General features: G+C 46.5%; 59 non-coding genes and 11 pseudogenes across 59 annotated transcripts; all 70 read left to right on the forward strand.

Annotated features, from left to right (window-relative positions):
- The first annotated feature begins 11 nt into the window (after nucleotides 1–11).
- LOC125564569 lies at nucleotides 12–130 on the forward strand. The gene has a single exon (XR_007309588.1). It is a non-coding gene; the product is annotated as a 5S ribosomal RNA (ribosomal RNA).
- Nucleotides 131–197: 67 nt separating this feature from the next.
- Nucleotides 198–316, forward strand: LOC125565645. Its single transcript, XR_007310656.1, has one exon. It is a non-coding gene; the product is annotated as a 5S ribosomal RNA (ribosomal RNA).
- A 67-nt stretch (nucleotides 317–383) lies between these two features.
- Nucleotides 384–502, forward strand: LOC125566599 (annotated as a pseudogene).
- A 67-nt stretch (nucleotides 503–569) lies between these two features.
- Nucleotides 570–688, forward strand: LOC125563993. The gene has a single exon (XR_007309012.1). It is a non-coding gene; the product is annotated as a 5S ribosomal RNA (ribosomal RNA).
- Nucleotides 689–755: 67 nt separating this feature from the next.
- LOC125565812 lies at nucleotides 756–874 on the forward strand. Its single transcript, XR_007310822.1, has one exon. It is a non-coding gene; the product is annotated as a 5S ribosomal RNA (ribosomal RNA).
- Nucleotides 875–941: 67 nt separating this feature from the next.
- Nucleotides 942–1060, forward strand: LOC125563391. Its single transcript, XR_007308409.1, has one exon. It is a non-coding gene; the product is annotated as a 5S ribosomal RNA (ribosomal RNA).
- A 67-nt stretch (nucleotides 1061–1127) lies between these two features.
- Nucleotides 1128–1246, forward strand: LOC125566401. Its single transcript, XR_007311408.1, has one exon. It is a non-coding gene; the product is annotated as a 5S ribosomal RNA (ribosomal RNA).
- Nucleotides 1247–1313: 67 nt separating this feature from the next.
- Nucleotides 1314–1432, forward strand: LOC125566834 (annotated as a pseudogene).
- A 67-nt stretch (nucleotides 1433–1499) lies between these two features.
- LOC125566948 lies at nucleotides 1500–1618 on the forward strand (annotated as a pseudogene).
- Nucleotides 1619–1685: 67 nt separating this feature from the next.
- On the forward strand, nucleotides 1686–1804 carry LOC125565656. Its single transcript, XR_007310667.1, has one exon. It is a non-coding gene; the product is annotated as a 5S ribosomal RNA (ribosomal RNA).
- A 67-nt stretch (nucleotides 1805–1871) lies between these two features.
- Nucleotides 1872–1990, forward strand: LOC125564240. Its single transcript, XR_007309260.1, has one exon. It is a non-coding gene; the product is annotated as a 5S ribosomal RNA (ribosomal RNA).
- A 67-nt stretch (nucleotides 1991–2057) lies between these two features.
- Nucleotides 2058–2176, forward strand: LOC125565667. The gene has a single exon (XR_007310678.1). It is a non-coding gene; the product is annotated as a 5S ribosomal RNA (ribosomal RNA).
- A 67-nt stretch (nucleotides 2177–2243) lies between these two features.
- On the forward strand, nucleotides 2244–2362 carry LOC125563392. Its single transcript, XR_007308410.1, has one exon. It is a non-coding gene; the product is annotated as a 5S ribosomal RNA (ribosomal RNA).
- Nucleotides 2363–2429: 67 nt separating this feature from the next.
- LOC125563393 lies at nucleotides 2430–2548 on the forward strand. Its single transcript, XR_007308411.1, has one exon. It is a non-coding gene; the product is annotated as a 5S ribosomal RNA (ribosomal RNA).
- A 67-nt stretch (nucleotides 2549–2615) lies between these two features.
- On the forward strand, nucleotides 2616–2734 carry LOC125564226. Its single transcript, XR_007309246.1, has one exon. It is a non-coding gene; the product is annotated as a 5S ribosomal RNA (ribosomal RNA).
- Nucleotides 2735–2801: 67 nt separating this feature from the next.
- LOC125565085 lies at nucleotides 2802–2920 on the forward strand. Its single transcript, XR_007310103.1, has one exon. It is a non-coding gene; the product is annotated as a 5S ribosomal RNA (ribosomal RNA).
- A 67-nt stretch (nucleotides 2921–2987) lies between these two features.
- On the forward strand, nucleotides 2988–3106 carry LOC125566822 (annotated as a pseudogene).
- Nucleotides 3107–3173: 67 nt separating this feature from the next.
- LOC125565678 lies at nucleotides 3174–3292 on the forward strand. The gene has a single exon (XR_007310689.1). It is a non-coding gene; the product is annotated as a 5S ribosomal RNA (ribosomal RNA).
- A 67-nt stretch (nucleotides 3293–3359) lies between these two features.
- Nucleotides 3360–3478, forward strand: LOC125565052. Its single transcript, XR_007310070.1, has one exon. It is a non-coding gene; the product is annotated as a 5S ribosomal RNA (ribosomal RNA).
- Nucleotides 3479–3545: 67 nt separating this feature from the next.
- Nucleotides 3546–3664, forward strand: LOC125566079. The gene has a single exon (XR_007311086.1). It is a non-coding gene; the product is annotated as a 5S ribosomal RNA (ribosomal RNA).
- A 67-nt stretch (nucleotides 3665–3731) lies between these two features.
- LOC125566690 lies at nucleotides 3732–3850 on the forward strand (annotated as a pseudogene).
- A 67-nt stretch (nucleotides 3851–3917) lies between these two features.
- On the forward strand, nucleotides 3918–4036 carry LOC125565689. Its single transcript, XR_007310700.1, has one exon. It is a non-coding gene; the product is annotated as a 5S ribosomal RNA (ribosomal RNA).
- A 67-nt stretch (nucleotides 4037–4103) lies between these two features.
- Nucleotides 4104–4222, forward strand: LOC125565269. Its single transcript, XR_007310284.1, has one exon. It is a non-coding gene; the product is annotated as a 5S ribosomal RNA (ribosomal RNA).
- A 67-nt stretch (nucleotides 4223–4289) lies between these two features.
- LOC125565954 lies at nucleotides 4290–4408 on the forward strand. The gene has a single exon (XR_007310962.1). It is a non-coding gene; the product is annotated as a 5S ribosomal RNA (ribosomal RNA).
- Nucleotides 4409–4475: 67 nt separating this feature from the next.
- Nucleotides 4476–4594, forward strand: LOC125566949 (annotated as a pseudogene).
- Nucleotides 4595–4661: 67 nt separating this feature from the next.
- LOC125565700 lies at nucleotides 4662–4780 on the forward strand. The gene has a single exon (XR_007310711.1). It is a non-coding gene; the product is annotated as a 5S ribosomal RNA (ribosomal RNA).
- Nucleotides 4781–4847: 67 nt separating this feature from the next.
- On the forward strand, nucleotides 4848–4966 carry LOC125565711. The gene has a single exon (XR_007310722.1). It is a non-coding gene; the product is annotated as a 5S ribosomal RNA (ribosomal RNA).
- Nucleotides 4967–5033: 67 nt separating this feature from the next.
- On the forward strand, nucleotides 5034–5152 carry LOC125564692. Its single transcript, XR_007309711.1, has one exon. It is a non-coding gene; the product is annotated as a 5S ribosomal RNA (ribosomal RNA).
- A 67-nt stretch (nucleotides 5153–5219) lies between these two features.
- On the forward strand, nucleotides 5220–5338 carry LOC125565546. The gene has a single exon (XR_007310558.1). It is a non-coding gene; the product is annotated as a 5S ribosomal RNA (ribosomal RNA).
- A 67-nt stretch (nucleotides 5339–5405) lies between these two features.
- Nucleotides 5406–5524, forward strand: LOC125563394. The gene has a single exon (XR_007308412.1). It is a non-coding gene; the product is annotated as a 5S ribosomal RNA (ribosomal RNA).
- A 67-nt stretch (nucleotides 5525–5591) lies between these two features.
- On the forward strand, nucleotides 5592–5710 carry LOC125565722. The gene has a single exon (XR_007310733.1). It is a non-coding gene; the product is annotated as a 5S ribosomal RNA (ribosomal RNA).
- Nucleotides 5711–5777: 67 nt separating this feature from the next.
- LOC125564614 lies at nucleotides 5778–5896 on the forward strand. The gene has a single exon (XR_007309633.1). It is a non-coding gene; the product is annotated as a 5S ribosomal RNA (ribosomal RNA).
- Nucleotides 5897–5963: 67 nt separating this feature from the next.
- Nucleotides 5964–6082, forward strand: LOC125566348. Its single transcript, XR_007311355.1, has one exon. It is a non-coding gene; the product is annotated as a 5S ribosomal RNA (ribosomal RNA).
- Nucleotides 6083–6149: 67 nt separating this feature from the next.
- On the forward strand, nucleotides 6150–6268 carry LOC125566537. Its single transcript, XR_007311546.1, has one exon. It is a non-coding gene; the product is annotated as a 5S ribosomal RNA (ribosomal RNA).
- Nucleotides 6269–6335: 67 nt separating this feature from the next.
- LOC125565768 lies at nucleotides 6336–6454 on the forward strand. The gene has a single exon (XR_007310779.1). It is a non-coding gene; the product is annotated as a 5S ribosomal RNA (ribosomal RNA).
- Nucleotides 6455–6521: 67 nt separating this feature from the next.
- LOC125565547 lies at nucleotides 6522–6640 on the forward strand. Its single transcript, XR_007310559.1, has one exon. It is a non-coding gene; the product is annotated as a 5S ribosomal RNA (ribosomal RNA).
- A 67-nt stretch (nucleotides 6641–6707) lies between these two features.
- On the forward strand, nucleotides 6708–6826 carry LOC125566349. Its single transcript, XR_007311356.1, has one exon. It is a non-coding gene; the product is annotated as a 5S ribosomal RNA (ribosomal RNA).
- A 67-nt stretch (nucleotides 6827–6893) lies between these two features.
- Nucleotides 6894–7012, forward strand: LOC125564764. Its single transcript, XR_007309784.1, has one exon. It is a non-coding gene; the product is annotated as a 5S ribosomal RNA (ribosomal RNA).
- A 67-nt stretch (nucleotides 7013–7079) lies between these two features.
- On the forward strand, nucleotides 7080–7198 carry LOC125563396. The gene has a single exon (XR_007308414.1). It is a non-coding gene; the product is annotated as a 5S ribosomal RNA (ribosomal RNA).
- A 67-nt stretch (nucleotides 7199–7265) lies between these two features.
- LOC125564818 lies at nucleotides 7266–7384 on the forward strand. The gene has a single exon (XR_007309836.1). It is a non-coding gene; the product is annotated as a 5S ribosomal RNA (ribosomal RNA).
- Nucleotides 7385–7451: 67 nt separating this feature from the next.
- Nucleotides 7452–7569, forward strand: LOC125566530. The gene has a single exon (XR_007311539.1). It is a non-coding gene; the product is annotated as a 5S ribosomal RNA (ribosomal RNA).
- Nucleotides 7570–7637: 68 nt separating this feature from the next.
- Nucleotides 7638–7756, forward strand: LOC125564734. The gene has a single exon (XR_007309754.1). It is a non-coding gene; the product is annotated as a 5S ribosomal RNA (ribosomal RNA).
- Nucleotides 7757–7823: 67 nt separating this feature from the next.
- Nucleotides 7824–7942, forward strand: LOC125565136. Its single transcript, XR_007310153.1, has one exon. It is a non-coding gene; the product is annotated as a 5S ribosomal RNA (ribosomal RNA).
- Nucleotides 7943–8009: 67 nt separating this feature from the next.
- On the forward strand, nucleotides 8010–8128 carry LOC125565955. The gene has a single exon (XR_007310963.1). It is a non-coding gene; the product is annotated as a 5S ribosomal RNA (ribosomal RNA).
- A 67-nt stretch (nucleotides 8129–8195) lies between these two features.
- Nucleotides 8196–8314, forward strand: LOC125566950 (annotated as a pseudogene).
- A 67-nt stretch (nucleotides 8315–8381) lies between these two features.
- Nucleotides 8382–8500, forward strand: LOC125564690. Its single transcript, XR_007309709.1, has one exon. It is a non-coding gene; the product is annotated as a 5S ribosomal RNA (ribosomal RNA).
- A 67-nt stretch (nucleotides 8501–8567) lies between these two features.
- Nucleotides 8568–8686, forward strand: LOC125566300. The gene has a single exon (XR_007311307.1). It is a non-coding gene; the product is annotated as a 5S ribosomal RNA (ribosomal RNA).
- Nucleotides 8687–8753: 67 nt separating this feature from the next.
- On the forward strand, nucleotides 8754–8872 carry LOC125564229. The gene has a single exon (XR_007309249.1). It is a non-coding gene; the product is annotated as a 5S ribosomal RNA (ribosomal RNA).
- A 67-nt stretch (nucleotides 8873–8939) lies between these two features.
- Nucleotides 8940–9058, forward strand: LOC125563862. Its single transcript, XR_007308881.1, has one exon. It is a non-coding gene; the product is annotated as a 5S ribosomal RNA (ribosomal RNA).
- A 67-nt stretch (nucleotides 9059–9125) lies between these two features.
- LOC125564677 lies at nucleotides 9126–9244 on the forward strand. Its single transcript, XR_007309696.1, has one exon. It is a non-coding gene; the product is annotated as a 5S ribosomal RNA (ribosomal RNA).
- A 67-nt stretch (nucleotides 9245–9311) lies between these two features.
- LOC125565044 lies at nucleotides 9312–9430 on the forward strand. The gene has a single exon (XR_007310062.1). It is a non-coding gene; the product is annotated as a 5S ribosomal RNA (ribosomal RNA).
- A 67-nt stretch (nucleotides 9431–9497) lies between these two features.
- On the forward strand, nucleotides 9498–9616 carry LOC125564008. The gene has a single exon (XR_007309027.1). It is a non-coding gene; the product is annotated as a 5S ribosomal RNA (ribosomal RNA).
- A 67-nt stretch (nucleotides 9617–9683) lies between these two features.
- LOC125565931 lies at nucleotides 9684–9802 on the forward strand. Its single transcript, XR_007310939.1, has one exon. It is a non-coding gene; the product is annotated as a 5S ribosomal RNA (ribosomal RNA).
- Nucleotides 9803–9869: 67 nt separating this feature from the next.
- Nucleotides 9870–9988, forward strand: LOC125566835 (annotated as a pseudogene).
- Nucleotides 9989–10055: 67 nt separating this feature from the next.
- Nucleotides 10056–10174, forward strand: LOC125566951 (annotated as a pseudogene).
- Nucleotides 10175–10241: 67 nt separating this feature from the next.
- On the forward strand, nucleotides 10242–10360 carry LOC125565733. Its single transcript, XR_007310744.1, has one exon. It is a non-coding gene; the product is annotated as a 5S ribosomal RNA (ribosomal RNA).
- Nucleotides 10361–10427: 67 nt separating this feature from the next.
- Nucleotides 10428–10546, forward strand: LOC125565744. The gene has a single exon (XR_007310755.1). It is a non-coding gene; the product is annotated as a 5S ribosomal RNA (ribosomal RNA).
- Nucleotides 10547–10613: 67 nt separating this feature from the next.
- LOC125565754 lies at nucleotides 10614–10732 on the forward strand. The gene has a single exon (XR_007310765.1). It is a non-coding gene; the product is annotated as a 5S ribosomal RNA (ribosomal RNA).
- Nucleotides 10733–10799: 67 nt separating this feature from the next.
- On the forward strand, nucleotides 10800–10918 carry LOC125563397. The gene has a single exon (XR_007308415.1). It is a non-coding gene; the product is annotated as a 5S ribosomal RNA (ribosomal RNA).
- A 67-nt stretch (nucleotides 10919–10985) lies between these two features.
- Nucleotides 10986–11104, forward strand: LOC125565356. Its single transcript, XR_007310370.1, has one exon. It is a non-coding gene; the product is annotated as a 5S ribosomal RNA (ribosomal RNA).
- A 67-nt stretch (nucleotides 11105–11171) lies between these two features.
- Nucleotides 11172–11290, forward strand: LOC125564541. Its single transcript, XR_007309560.1, has one exon. It is a non-coding gene; the product is annotated as a 5S ribosomal RNA (ribosomal RNA).
- A 67-nt stretch (nucleotides 11291–11357) lies between these two features.
- On the forward strand, nucleotides 11358–11476 carry LOC125566823 (annotated as a pseudogene).
- A 67-nt stretch (nucleotides 11477–11543) lies between these two features.
- On the forward strand, nucleotides 11544–11662 carry LOC125565765. The gene has a single exon (XR_007310776.1). It is a non-coding gene; the product is annotated as a 5S ribosomal RNA (ribosomal RNA).
- Nucleotides 11663–11729: 67 nt separating this feature from the next.
- On the forward strand, nucleotides 11730–11848 carry LOC125563942. Its single transcript, XR_007308961.1, has one exon. It is a non-coding gene; the product is annotated as a 5S ribosomal RNA (ribosomal RNA).
- Nucleotides 11849–11915: 67 nt separating this feature from the next.
- Nucleotides 11916–12034, forward strand: LOC125566080. The gene has a single exon (XR_007311087.1). It is a non-coding gene; the product is annotated as a 5S ribosomal RNA (ribosomal RNA).
- Nucleotides 12035–12101: 67 nt separating this feature from the next.
- Nucleotides 12102–12220, forward strand: LOC125566691 (annotated as a pseudogene).
- Nucleotides 12221–12287: 67 nt separating this feature from the next.
- Nucleotides 12288–12406, forward strand: LOC125563530. Its single transcript, XR_007308549.1, has one exon. It is a non-coding gene; the product is annotated as a 5S ribosomal RNA (ribosomal RNA).
- A 67-nt stretch (nucleotides 12407–12473) lies between these two features.
- Nucleotides 12474–12592, forward strand: LOC125564029. Its single transcript, XR_007309047.1, has one exon. It is a non-coding gene; the product is annotated as a 5S ribosomal RNA (ribosomal RNA).
- A 67-nt stretch (nucleotides 12593–12659) lies between these two features.
- Nucleotides 12660–12778, forward strand: LOC125565548. Its single transcript, XR_007310560.1, has one exon. It is a non-coding gene; the product is annotated as a 5S ribosomal RNA (ribosomal RNA).
- Nucleotides 12779–12845: 67 nt separating this feature from the next.
- On the forward strand, nucleotides 12846–12964 carry LOC125563398. Its single transcript, XR_007308416.1, has one exon. It is a non-coding gene; the product is annotated as a 5S ribosomal RNA (ribosomal RNA).
- Nucleotides 12965–12969: the final 5 nt, after the last annotated feature.

Below are 12969 nucleotides of genomic sequence, written 5' to 3' on the forward strand. Positions count from 1 at the left end.
ACAGTTCTATCGTCTACGGCCATACCACTGAGAAAGCACCGGTTCTCGTCCGATCACCGAAGTTAAGCTCAGTAGGGCGCGGTTAGTACTTGGATGGGTGACCGCCTGGTAATACCGTGTGCTGTAGGCATTTCCTTTTTGTCATCAAAGTACTCACAGGACTGTTATATAATATATATTTCTTACACAGTTCTGTCGTCTACGGCCATACCACTGAGAAAGCACCGGTTCTCGTCCGATCACCGAAGTTAAGCTCAGTAGGGCGCGGTTAGTACTTGGATGGGTGACCGCCTGGGAATACCGTGTGCTGTAGGCATTTCCTTTTTGTCATCGAAGTACTCACAGGACTGTTATATAATAGATAGATCTTACACAGTTCTATCGTCTACGGCCATACCAATTAGAAAGCACCGGTTCTCGTCCGATCACCGAAGTTAAGCTCAGTAGGGCGCGGTAAGTACTTGGATGGGTGACCGCTTTGGAATAACGTGTGCTGTATTCATTTCCTTTTTGTTACCAAAGTACTCACAGGACTGTTATATAAAATCTATTTCTTACACAGTTCTGTCGTCTACGGCCATACCACTGAGAAAGCACCGGTTCTCGTCCGATCACCGTAGTTAAGCTCAGTAGGGCACGGTTAGTACTTGGATGGGTGACCGCCTGGGAATAACGTGTGCTGTAGGCATTTCCTTTTTGTCATCGAAGTACTCACAGGACTGTTATATAATAGAAAGATCTTACACAGTTCTATCGTCTACGGCCATTCCACTTAGAAAGCACCGGTTCTCGTCCGATCACCGAAGTTAAGCTCAGTAGGGCGCGGTAAGTACTTGGATGGGTGACCGCTTCGGAATACCGTGTGCTGTAGGCCCTTCCTTTTTGTTACCAAAGTACTCACAGGACTGTTATATAAAATCTATTTCTTACACAGTTCTGTCGTCTACGGCCATACCACTGAGAAAGCACCGGTTCTCGTCCGATCACCGTAGTTAAGCTCAGTAGGGCACGGTTAGTACTTGGATGGGTGACCGCCTGGGAATACCGTGTGCTGTAGGCATTTCCTTTTTGTTATCGAGGTACTCACAGGACTGTTATATAATAGATAGATCTTAAACAGTTCTGTCGTCTAAGACCATACCACTGAGAAAGCACCGGTTCTCGTCCGATCACCGAAGTTAAGCTCAGTAGGGCGCGGTTAGTACTTGGAAGGGTGACCGCCTATGAATACCGTGTGCTGTAGGCATTTCCTTTTTGTCATCGAAGTACTCACAGGACTGTTATATAATAGATAGATCTTACACAGTTCTATCGTCTACGGCCATACCACTTAGAAAGCACCGGTTCTCGTCCGATCACCGAAGTTAAGCTCATTAGGAAGCGGTAAGTACTTGAATGGGTGACCGCTTCGGAATACCGTGTGCTGTAGGCATTTCCTTTTTGTTATCGAGGTACTGACAGGACTGTTATATAATAGATAGATGTTACACAGTTCTATCGTTTACGGCCATACCACTGAGAAAGCACCAGTTCTCGTCCGATCACAGAACTTAAAGTCAGTATGGCACGGTTAGTACTTGGACGGGTGACCGCCTGGGAATACCGTGTGCTGTAGGCATTTCCTTTTTGTTATCGAGGTACTCACAGGACTGTTATATAATAGATAGATCTTAAACAGTTCTATCGTCTACGGCCATACCACTGAGAAAGCACCGGTTCTCGTCCGATCACCGAAGTTAAGCTCAGTAGGGCGCGGTTAGTACTTGGATGGGTGACCGCCTGGGAATACCGTGTGCTGTAGGCATTTACTTTTTGTTTTCGAAGTACTAACAGGACTGTTATATAATAGATAGATCTTACACAGTTCTATCGTCTACGGCCATACCACTGAGAAAGCACCGGTTCTTGTTCGATCACCGAAGTTAAGCTCAGTAGGGCGCGGTTAGTACTTGGATGGGTGACCGCCTGGGAATACCGTGTGCTGTAGGCATTTCCTTTTTGTCATCGAAGTACTCACAGGACTGTTATATAATATATATTTCTTACACAGTTCTGTCGTCTACGGCCATACCACTGAGAAAGCACCGGTTCTCGTCCGATCACCGAAGTTAAGCTCAGTAGGGCGCGGTTAGTACTTGGATGGGTGACCGCCTGGGAATACCGTGTGCTGTAGGCATTTCCTTTTTGTCATCGATGTACTCACAGGACTGTTATATAATAGATAGATCTTACACAGTTCTGTCGTCTACGGCCATACCACTGAGAAAGCACCGGTTCTCGTCCGATCACCGTAGTTAAGCTCAGTAGGGCACGGTTAGTACTTGGATGGGTGACCGCCTGGGAATACCGTGTGCTGTAGGCATTTCCTTTTTGTTATCGAGGTACTCACAGGACTGTTATATAATAGATAGATATTAAACAGTTCTCTCGTCTACGGCCATACCACTGAGAAAGCACCGGTTCTCGTCCGATCACCGTAGTTAAGCTCAGTAGGGCACGGTTAGTACTTGGATGGGTGACCGCCTGGGAATACCGTGTGCTGTAGGCATTTCCTTTTTGTTATCGAGGTACTCACAGGACTGTTATATAATAGATAGATCTTAAACAGTTCTGTCGTCTACGACCATACCACTGAGAAAGCACCGGTTCTCGTCCGATCACCGAAGTTAAGCTCAGTAGGGCGCGGTAAGTACTTGGATGGGTGACCGCCTGGGAATACCGTGTGCTGTAGGCATTTCCTTTTTGTCATCGAAGTACTCACAGGACTGTTAGATAATAGATAGATCTTACACAGTTCTATCGTCTACGGCCATACCACTTAGAAAGCACCGGTTTTCGTCCGATCACCGAAGTTAAGCTCAGTAGGGCGCGGTAAGTACTTGGATGGGTGACCGCCTGGGAATACCGTGTGCTGTAGGCATTTCCTTTTTGTCATCGAAGTACTCACAGGACTGTTATATAATAGATAGATCTTACACAGTTCTATCGTTTACGGCCATACCACTGAGAAAGCACCAGTTCTCGTCCGATCACAGAACTTAAAGTCAGTAGGGCACGGTTAGTAGTTGGACGGGTGACCGCCTGGGAATACCGTGTGCTGTAGGCATTTCCTTTTTATTATCGAGGTACTCACAGGACTGTTTTATAGCAGATAGATCTTAAACAGTTCTATCGTCTACGGCCATACCACTGAGAAAGCACCGGTTCTCGTCCGATCACCGAAGTTAAGCTCAGTAGGGCGCGGTTAGTACTTGGATGGGTGACCGCCTGGGAATACCGTGTGCTGTAGGCATTTACTTTTTGTTTTCGAAGTACTAACAGGACTGTTATATAATAGATAGATCTTACACAGTTCTATCGTCTACGGCCATACCACTGAAAAAGCACCGGTTCTCGTCCGATCACCGAAGTTAAGCTCAGTAGGGCGCGGTTATTACTTGGATGGGTGACCGCCTGGGAATACCGTGTGCTGTAGGCATTTCCTTTTTGTCATCGAAGTACTCACAGGACTGTTATATAATATATATTTCTTACACAGTTCTGTCGTCTACGGCCATACCACTGAGAAAGCACCGGTTCTCGTCCGATCACCGAATTTAAGCTCAGTAGGGCGCGGTAAGTACTTGGATGGGTGACCGCTTCGGAATACCGTGTGCTGTTGGCATTTCCTTTTTGTTATCGAGGTACTGACAGTACTGTTATATAGTAGATAGATGTTACACAGTTCTATCGTTTACGGCCATACCACTGAGAAAGCACCAGTTCTCGTCCGATCACAGAACTTAAAGTCAGTAGGGCACGGTTAGTACTTGGACGGGTGACCGCCTGGGAATACCGTGTGCTGTAGGCATTTCCTTTTTGTTATCGAGGTACTCACAGGACTGTTATATAATAGATAGATCTTAAACTGTTCTAACGTCTACGGCCATACCACTGAGAAAGCACCGGTTCTCGTCCGATCACCGAAGTTAAGCTCAGTAGGGCGCGGTTAGTACTTGGATGGGTGACCGCCTGGGAATACCGTGTGCTGTAGGCATTTCCTTTTTGTCATCGAAGTACTCACGGGACTGTTATATAATATATATTTCTTACACAGTTCTGTCGGTTACGGCCATACCACTGAGAAAGCACCGGTTCTCGTCCGATCACCGAATTTAAGCTCAGTAGGGCGCGGTTAGTACTTGGATGGGTGACCGCCTGGGAATACCGTGTGCTGTAGGCATTTCCTTTTTGTCATCGAAGTACTCACAGGACTGTTATAAAATAGATAGATCTTACACAGTTCTATCATCTACGGCCATACCACTTAGAAAGCACCGGTTCTCGTCCGATCACCGAAGTTAAGCTCAGTAGGGCGCGGTAAGTACTTGGATGGGTGACCGCTTCGGAATACCGTGTGCTGTAGGCATTTCCTTTTTGTTATCGAGGTACTGACAGGACTGTTATATAATAGATAGATGTTACACAGTTCTATCGTTTACGGCCATACCACTGAGAAAGCACCAGTTCTCGTCCGATCACAGAACTTAAAGTCAGTATGGCACGGTTAGTACTTGGACGGGTGACCGCCTGGGAATACCGTGTGCTGTAGGCATTTCCTTTTTGTTATCGAGGTACTCACAGGACTGTTATAAAAAAGATAGATCTTAAACAGTTCTATCGTCTACGGCCATACCACTGAGAAAGCACCGGTTCTCGTCCGATCACCGAAGTTAAGCTCAGTAGGGCGCGGTTAGTACTTGGATGGGTGACCGCCTGGGAATACCGTGTGCTGTAGGCATTTACTTTTTGTTTTCGAAGTACTAACAGGACTGTTATATAATAGATAGATCTTACACAGTTCTATCGTCTACGGCCATACCACTGAGAAAGCACCGGTTCTCGTCCGATCACCGAAGTTAAGCTCAGTAGGGCGCGGTTAGTACTTGGATGGGTGACCGCCTGGGAATACCGTGTGCTGTAGGCATTTCCTTTTTGTCATCGAAGTACTCACAGGACTGTTATATAATATATATTTCTTACACAGTTCTGTCGTCTACGGCCATACCACTGAGAAAGCACCGGTTCTCGTCCGATCACCGAAGTTAAGCTCAGTAGGGCGCGGTTAGTACTTGGATGGGTGACCGCCTGGGAATACCGTCTGCTGTAGGCATTTCATTTTTGTCATCGAAGTACTCACAGGACTGTTATATAATAGATAGATCTTACACAGTTCTATCGTCTACGGCCATACCACTTAGAAAGCACCGGTTCTCGTCCGATCACCGAAGTTAAGCTCAGTAGGGCGCGGTAAGTACTTGGATGGGTGACCGCTTCGGAATACCGTGTGCTGTAGGCATTTCCTTTTTGTTACCAAAGTACTCACAGGACTGTTATATAAAATCTATTTCTTACACAGTTCTGTCGTCTACGGCCATACCACTGAGAAAGCACCGGTTCTCGTCCGATCACCGTAGTTAAGCTCAGTAGGGCACGGTTAGTACTTGGATGGGTGACCGCCTGGGAATACCGTGTGCTGTAGGCATTTCCTTTTTGTTATCTAGGTACTCACAGGACTGTTATATAATAGATAGATCTTAAACAGTTCTATCGTCTACGGCCATACCACTGAGAAAGCACCGGTTCTCGTCCGATCACCGAAGTTAAGCTCAGTAGGGCGCGGTTAGTACTTGGATGGGTGACCGCCTGGGAATACCGTGTGCTGTAGGCATTTACCTTTTGTTTTCGAAGTACTAACAGGACTGTTATATAATAGATAGATCTTACACAGTTCTATCGTCTACGGCCATACCACTGAAAAAGCACCGGTTCTCGTCCGATCACCGAAGTTAAGCTCAGTAGGGCGCGGTTAGTACTTGGATGGGTTACCGCCTGGGAATACCGTGTGCTGTAGGCATTTCCTTTTTGTCATCGAAGTACTCACAGGACTGTTATATAATATATATTTCTTACACAGTTCTGTCGTCTACGGCCATACCACTGAGAAAGCACCGGTTCTCGTCCGATTACCGTAGTTAAGCTCATTAGGGCACGGTTAGTACTTGGACGGGTGACCGCCTGGAAATACCGTGTGCTGTAGGCATTTTCTTTTTGTTAACGAAGTACTCACAGGACTGTTATATAAAATCTATTTCTTACACAGTTCTGTCGTCTACGGCCATACCACTTAGAAAGCACCGGTTCTCGTCCGATCACCGAAGTTAAGCTCAGTAGGGCGCGGTAAGTACATGGATGAGTGACCGCTTCGGAATACCGTGTGCTGTAGGCATTTCCTTTTTGTTACCAAAGTGCTCACAGGACTGTTATATAAAATCTATTTCTTACACAGTTCTGTCGTCTACGGCCATACCACTGAGAAAGCACCGGTTCTCGTCCGATCACCGAATTTAAGCTCAGTAGGGCGCGGTAAGTACTTGGATGGGTGACCGCTTCGGAATACCGTGTGCTGTAGGCATTTCCTTTTTGTCATCGAAGTACTCACAGGACTGTTATATAATAGATAGATCTTACACAGTTCTATCGTCTACGGCCATACCACTTAGAAAGCACCGGTTCTCGTCCGATCACCGAAGTTAAGCTCAGTAGGGCGCGGTAAGTACTTGGATGGGTGACCGCTTCGGAATACCGTGTGCTGTAGGCATTTCCTTTTTGTTACCAAAGTACTCACAGGACTGTTATATAAAATCTTTTTCTTACACAGTTCTGTCGTCTACGGCCATACCACTGAGAAAGCACCGGTTCTCGTCCGATTACCGTAGTTAAGCTCATTAGGGCACGGTTAGTACTTGGACGGGTGACCGCCTGGAAATACCGTGTGCTGTAGGCATTTTCTTTTTGTTAACGAAGTACTCACAGGACTGTTATATAAAATCTATTTCTTACACAGTTCTGTCGTCTACGGCCATACCACTGAGAAAGCACCGGTTCTCGTCCGATCACCGTAGTTAAGCTCAGAAGGGCACGGTTAGTACTTGGATGGGTGACCGCTTCGGAATACCGTGTGCTGTAGGCATTTCCTTTTTGTTACCGAAGTACTCACAGGACTGTTATATCAAATCTATTTCTTACACAGTTCTGTCGTCTACGGCCATACCACTGAGAAAGCACCGGTTCTCGTCCGATCACCGTAGTTAAGCTCAGTAGGGCACGGTTAGTACTTGGATGGGTGACCGCCTGGGAATACCGTGTGCTGTAGGCATTTCCATTTTGTTATCGAGGTACTCACAGGACTGTTATATAATAGATAGATCTTAAACAGTTCTATCGTCTCCGGCCATACCACTGAGAAAGCACCGGTTCTCGTCCGATCACCAAAGTTAAGCTCAGTAGGGCACGGTTAGTACTTGGATGGGTGACCACCTGGGAATACCGTGTGCTGTAGGCATTTACTTTTTGTTTTCGAAGTACTAACAGGACTGTTATATAATAGATAGATTTTACACAGTTCTATCGTCTACGTCATACCACTGAGAAAGCACCGGTTCTCGTCCAATCACCGAAGTTAAGCTCAGTAGGGCGCGGTTAGTACTTGGATGGGTGACCGCCTGGGAATACTGTGTGCTGTAGGCATTTCCTTTTTATCATCGAAGTACTCACAGGAACTGTTATATAATATATATTTCTTACACAGTTCTGTCGTCTACGGCCATACCACTGAGAAAGCACCGGTTCTCGTCCGATCACCGAAGTTAAGCTCAGTAGGGCACGGTTAGTACTTGGATGGGTGACCGCCTGGGAATACCGTGTGCTGTAGGCATTTCCTTTTTGTCATCGAGGTACTCACAGGACTGTTATATAATAGATAGATCTTAAACAGTTCTATCGTCTACGGCCATACCACTGAGAAAGCACCGGTTCTCGTCCGATCACCGAATGTAAGCTCAGTAGGGCGCGGTTAGTACTTGGATGGGTGACCGCCTGGGAATACCGTGTGCTGTAGGCATTTCCTTTTTGTCATCGAAGTACTCACAGGACTGTTATATAATAGATAGATCTTACACAGTTCTATCATCTACGGCCATACCACTTAGAAAGCACCGGTTCTCGTCCGATCACCGAAGTTAAGCTCAGTAGGGCGCGGTAAGTACTTGGATGGGTGACCGCTTCGGAATACCGTGTGCTGTAGGCATTTCCTTTTTGTTATCGAGGTACTGACAGGACTGTTATATAATAGATAGATGTTACACAGTTCTATCGTTTACGGCCATACCACTGAGAAAGCACCAGTTCTCGTCCGATCACAGAACTTAAAGTCAGTATGGCACGGTTAGTACTTGGACGGGTGACCGCCTGGGAATACCGTGTGCTGTAGGCATTTCCTTTTTGTTATCGAGGTACTCACAGGACTGTTATATAATAGATAGGTCTTAAACAGTTCTATCGTCTACGGCCATACCACTGAGAAAGCACCGGTTCTCGTCCGATCACTGAAGTTAAGCTCAGTAGGGCGCGGTTAGTACTTGGATGGGTGACCGCCTTAGAATACCGTGTGCTGTAGGCATTTCCTTTTTGTCATCGAAGTACTCACAGGACTGTTATATAATATATATTTCTTACACAGTTCTGTCGTCTACGGCCATACCACTTAGAAAGCACCGGTTCTCGTCCGATCACCGAAGTTAAGCTCAGTAGGGCGCGGTAAGTACTTGCATGGGTGACTGCTTCGGAATACCGTGTGCTGTAGGCATTTCCTTTTTGTTACCAAAGTACTCACAGGACTGTTATATAAAATCTATTTCTTACACAGTTCTGTCGTCTACGGCCATACCACTGAAAAAGCACCGGTTCTCGTCCGATCACCGTAGTTAAGCTCAGTAGGGCACGGTTAGTACTTGGATGGGTGACCGCCTGGGAATACCGTGTGCTGTAGGCATTTCCTTTTTGTTATCGAGGTACTCACAGGACTGTTATATAATAGATAGATCTTAAACAGTTCTGTCGTCTACGACCATACCACTGAGAAAGCACCGGTTCTCGTCCGATCACCGAAGTTAAGCTCAGTAGGGCGCGGTTAGTACTTGGATGGGTGACCGCCTGGGAATACCGTGTGCTGTAGGCATTTCCTTTTTGTCATCGAAGTACTCACAGGACTGTTATATAATATATATTTCTTACACAGTTCTGTCGTCTACTGCCATACCACTGAGAAAGCACCGGTTCTCGTCCGATCACCAAAGTTAAGCTCAGTAGGGCGCGGTTAGTACTTGGATGGGTGACCGCCTGGGAATACCGTGTGCTGTAGGCATTTCCTTTTTGTCATCGAAGTACTCACAGGACTGTTATATAATAGATAGATCTTACACAGTTCTATCGTCTACGGCCATACCACTTAGAAAGCACCGGTTCTCGTCCGATCACCGAAGTTAAGCTCAGTAGGGCGCGGTAAGTACTTGGATGGGTGACCGCTTCGGAATACCGTGTGCTGTAGGCCCTTCCTTTTTGTTACCAAAGTACTCACAGGACTGTTATATAAAATCTATTTCTTACACAGTTCTGTCGTCTACGGCCATACCACTGAGAAAGCACCGGTTTTCGTCCGATCACCGTAGTTAAGCTCAGTAGGGCACGGTTAGTACTTGGATGGGTGACCGCCTGGGAATACCGTGTGCTGTAGGCATTTCCTTTTTGTTATCGAGGTACTCACAGGACTGTTATATAATAGATAGATCTTAAACAGTTCTGTCGTCTAAGACCATACCACTGAGAAAGCACCGGTTCTCGTCCGATCACCGAAGTTAAGCTCAGTAGGGCGCGGTTAGTACTTGGAAGGGTGACCGCCTGGGAATACCGTGTGCTGTAGGCATTTCCTTTTTGTCATCGAAGTACTCACAGGACTGTTATATAATAGATAGATCTTACACAGTTCTATCGTCTACGGCCATACCACTTAGAAAGCACCGGTTCTCGTCCGATCACCGAAGTTAAGCTCATTAGGAAGCGGTAAGTACTTGAATGGGTGACCGCTTCGGAATACCGTGTGCTGTAGGCATTTCCTTTTTGTTATCGAGGTACTGACAGGACTGTTATATAATAGATAGATGTTACACAGTTCTATCGTTTACGGCCATACCACTGAGAAAGCACCAGTTCTCGTCCGATCACAGAACTTAAAGTCAGTATGGCACGGTTAGTACTTGGACGGGTGACCGCCTGGGAATACCGTGTGCTGTAGGCATTTCCTTTTTGTTATCGAGGTACTCACAGGACTGTTATATAATAGATAGATCTTAAACAGTTCTATCGTCTACGGCCATACCACTGAGAAAGCACCGGTTCTCGTCCGATCACCGAAGTTAAGCTCAGTAGGGCGCGGTTAGTACTTGGATGGGTGACCGCCTGGGAATACCGTGTGCTGTAGGCATTTACTTTTTGTTTTCGAAGTACTAACAGGACTGTTATATAATAGATAGATCTTACACAGTTCTATCGTCTACGGCCATACCACTGAGAAAGCACCGGTTCTCGTCCGATCACCGAAGTTAAGCTCAGTAGGGCGCGGTTAGTACTTGGATGGGTGACCGCCTGGGAATACCGTGTGCTGTAGGCATTTCCTTTTTGTCATCGAAGTACTCACAGGACTGTTATATAATATATATTTCTTACACAGTTCTGTCGTCTACGGCCATACCACTGAGAAAGCACCGGTTCTCGTCCGATCACCGAAGTTAAGCTCAGTAGGGCGCGGTTAGTACTTGGATGGGTGACCGCCTGGGAATACCGTGTGCTGTAGGCATTTCCTTTTTGTCATCGATGTACTCACAGGACTGTTATATAATAGATAGATCTTACACAGTTCTGTCGTCTACGGCCATACCACTGAGAAAGCACCGGTTCTCGTCCGATCACCGTAGTTAAGCTCAGTAGGGCACGGTTAGTACTTGGATGGGTGACCGCCTGGGAATACCGTGTGCTGTAGGCATTTCCTTTTTGTTATCGAGGTACTCACAGGACTGTTATATAATAGATAGATCTTAAACAGTTCTGTCGTCTACGACCATACCACTGAGAAAGCACCGGTTCTCGTCCGATCACCGAAGTTAAGCTCAGTAGGGCGCGGTTAGTACTTGGATGGGTGACGGCCTGGGAATACCGTGTGCTGTAGGCATTTCCTTTTTGTCATCGAAGTACTCACAGGACTGTTAGATAATAGATAGATCTTACACAGTTCTATCGTCTACGGCCATACCACTTAGAAAGCACCGGTTCTCGTCCGATCACCGAAGTTAAGCTCAGTAGGGCGCGGTAAGTACTTGGATGGGTGACCGCCTGGGAATACCGTGTGCTGTAGGCATTTCCTTTTTGTCATCGAAGTACTCACAGGACTGTTATATAATAGATAGATCTTACACAGTTCTATCGTTTACGGCCATACCACTGAGAAAGCACCAGTTCTCGTCCGATCACAGAACTTAAAGTCAGTAGGGCACGGTTAGTAGTTGGACGGGTGACCGCCTGGGAATACCGTGTGCTGTAGGCATTTCCTTTTTGTTATCGAGGTACTCACAGGACTGTTATATAATAGATAGATCTTAAACAGTTCTATCGTCTACGGCCATACCACTGAGAAAGCACCGGTTCTCGTCCGATCACCGAAGTTAAGCTCAGTAGGGCGCGGTTAGTACTTGGATGGGTGACCGCCTGGGAATACCGTGTGCTGTAGGCATTTACTTTTTGTTTTCGAAGTACTAACAGGACTGTTATATAATAGATAGATCTTACACAGTTCTATCGTCTACGGCCATACCACTGAAAAAGCACCGGTTCTCGTCCGATCACCGAAGTTAAGCTCAGTAGGGCGCGGTTAGTACTTGGATGGGTGACCGCCTGGGAATACCGTGTGCTGTAGGCATTTCCTTTTTGTCATCGAAGTACTCACAGGACTGTTATATAATATATATTTCTTACACAGTTCTGTCGTCTACGGCCATACCACTGAGAAAGCACCGGTTCTCGTCCGATCACCGAATTTAAGCTCAGTAGGGCGCGGTAAGTACTTGGATGGGTGACCGCTTCGGAATACCGTGTGCTGTTGGCATTTCCTTTTTGTTATCGAGGTACTGACAGTACTGTTATATAATAGATAGATGTTACACAGTTCTATCGTTTACGGCCATACCACTGAGAAAGCACCAGTTCTCGTCCGATCACAGAACTTAAAGTCAGTAGGGCACGGTTAGTACTTGGACGGGTGACCGCCTGGGAATACCGTGTGCTGTAGGCATTTCCTTTTTGTTATCGAGGTACTCACAGGACTGTTATATAATAGATAGATCTTAAACTGTTCTAACGTCTACGGCCATACCACTGAGAAAGCACCGGTTCTCGTCCGATCACCGAAGTTAAGCTCAGTAGGGCGCGGTTAGTACTTGGATGGGTGACCGCCTGGGAATACCGTGTGCTGTAGGTATTTCCTTTTTGTCATCGAAGTACTCACGGGACTGTTATATAATATATATTTCTTACACAGTTCTGTCGTCTACGGCCATACCACTGAGAAAGCACCGGTTCTTGTCCGATCACCGAAGTTAAGCTCAGTAGGGCGCGGTTAGTACTTGGATGGGTGACCGCCTGGGAATACCGTGTGCTGTAGGCATTTCCTTTTTGTCATCGAAGTACTCACAGGACTGTTATATAATAGATAGATCTTACACAGTTCTATCGTCTACGGCCATACCACTTAGAAAGCACCGGTTCTCGTCCGATCACCGAAGTTAAGCTCAGTAGGGCGCGGTAAGTACTTGGATGGGTGACCGCTTCGGAATACCGTGTGCTGTAGGCATTTCCTTTTTCTGACCAAAGTACTCACAGGACTGTTATATAAAATCTATTTCTTACACAGTTCTGTCGTCTACGGCCATACCACTGAGAAAGCACCGGTTCTCGTCCGATCACCGTAGTTAAGCTCAGTAGGGCACGGTTAGTACTTGGATGGGTGACCGCCTGGGAATACCGTGTGCTGTAGGCATTTCC

The sequence above is a fragment of the Nematostella vectensis genome, chromosome 5, assembly GCF_932526225.1.
Source record: "Nematostella vectensis chromosome 5, jaNemVect1.1, whole genome shotgun sequence".
In the NCBI taxonomy this organism is placed as follows: domain Eukaryota; kingdom Metazoa; phylum Cnidaria; class Anthozoa; order Actiniaria; family Edwardsiidae; genus Nematostella; species Nematostella vectensis.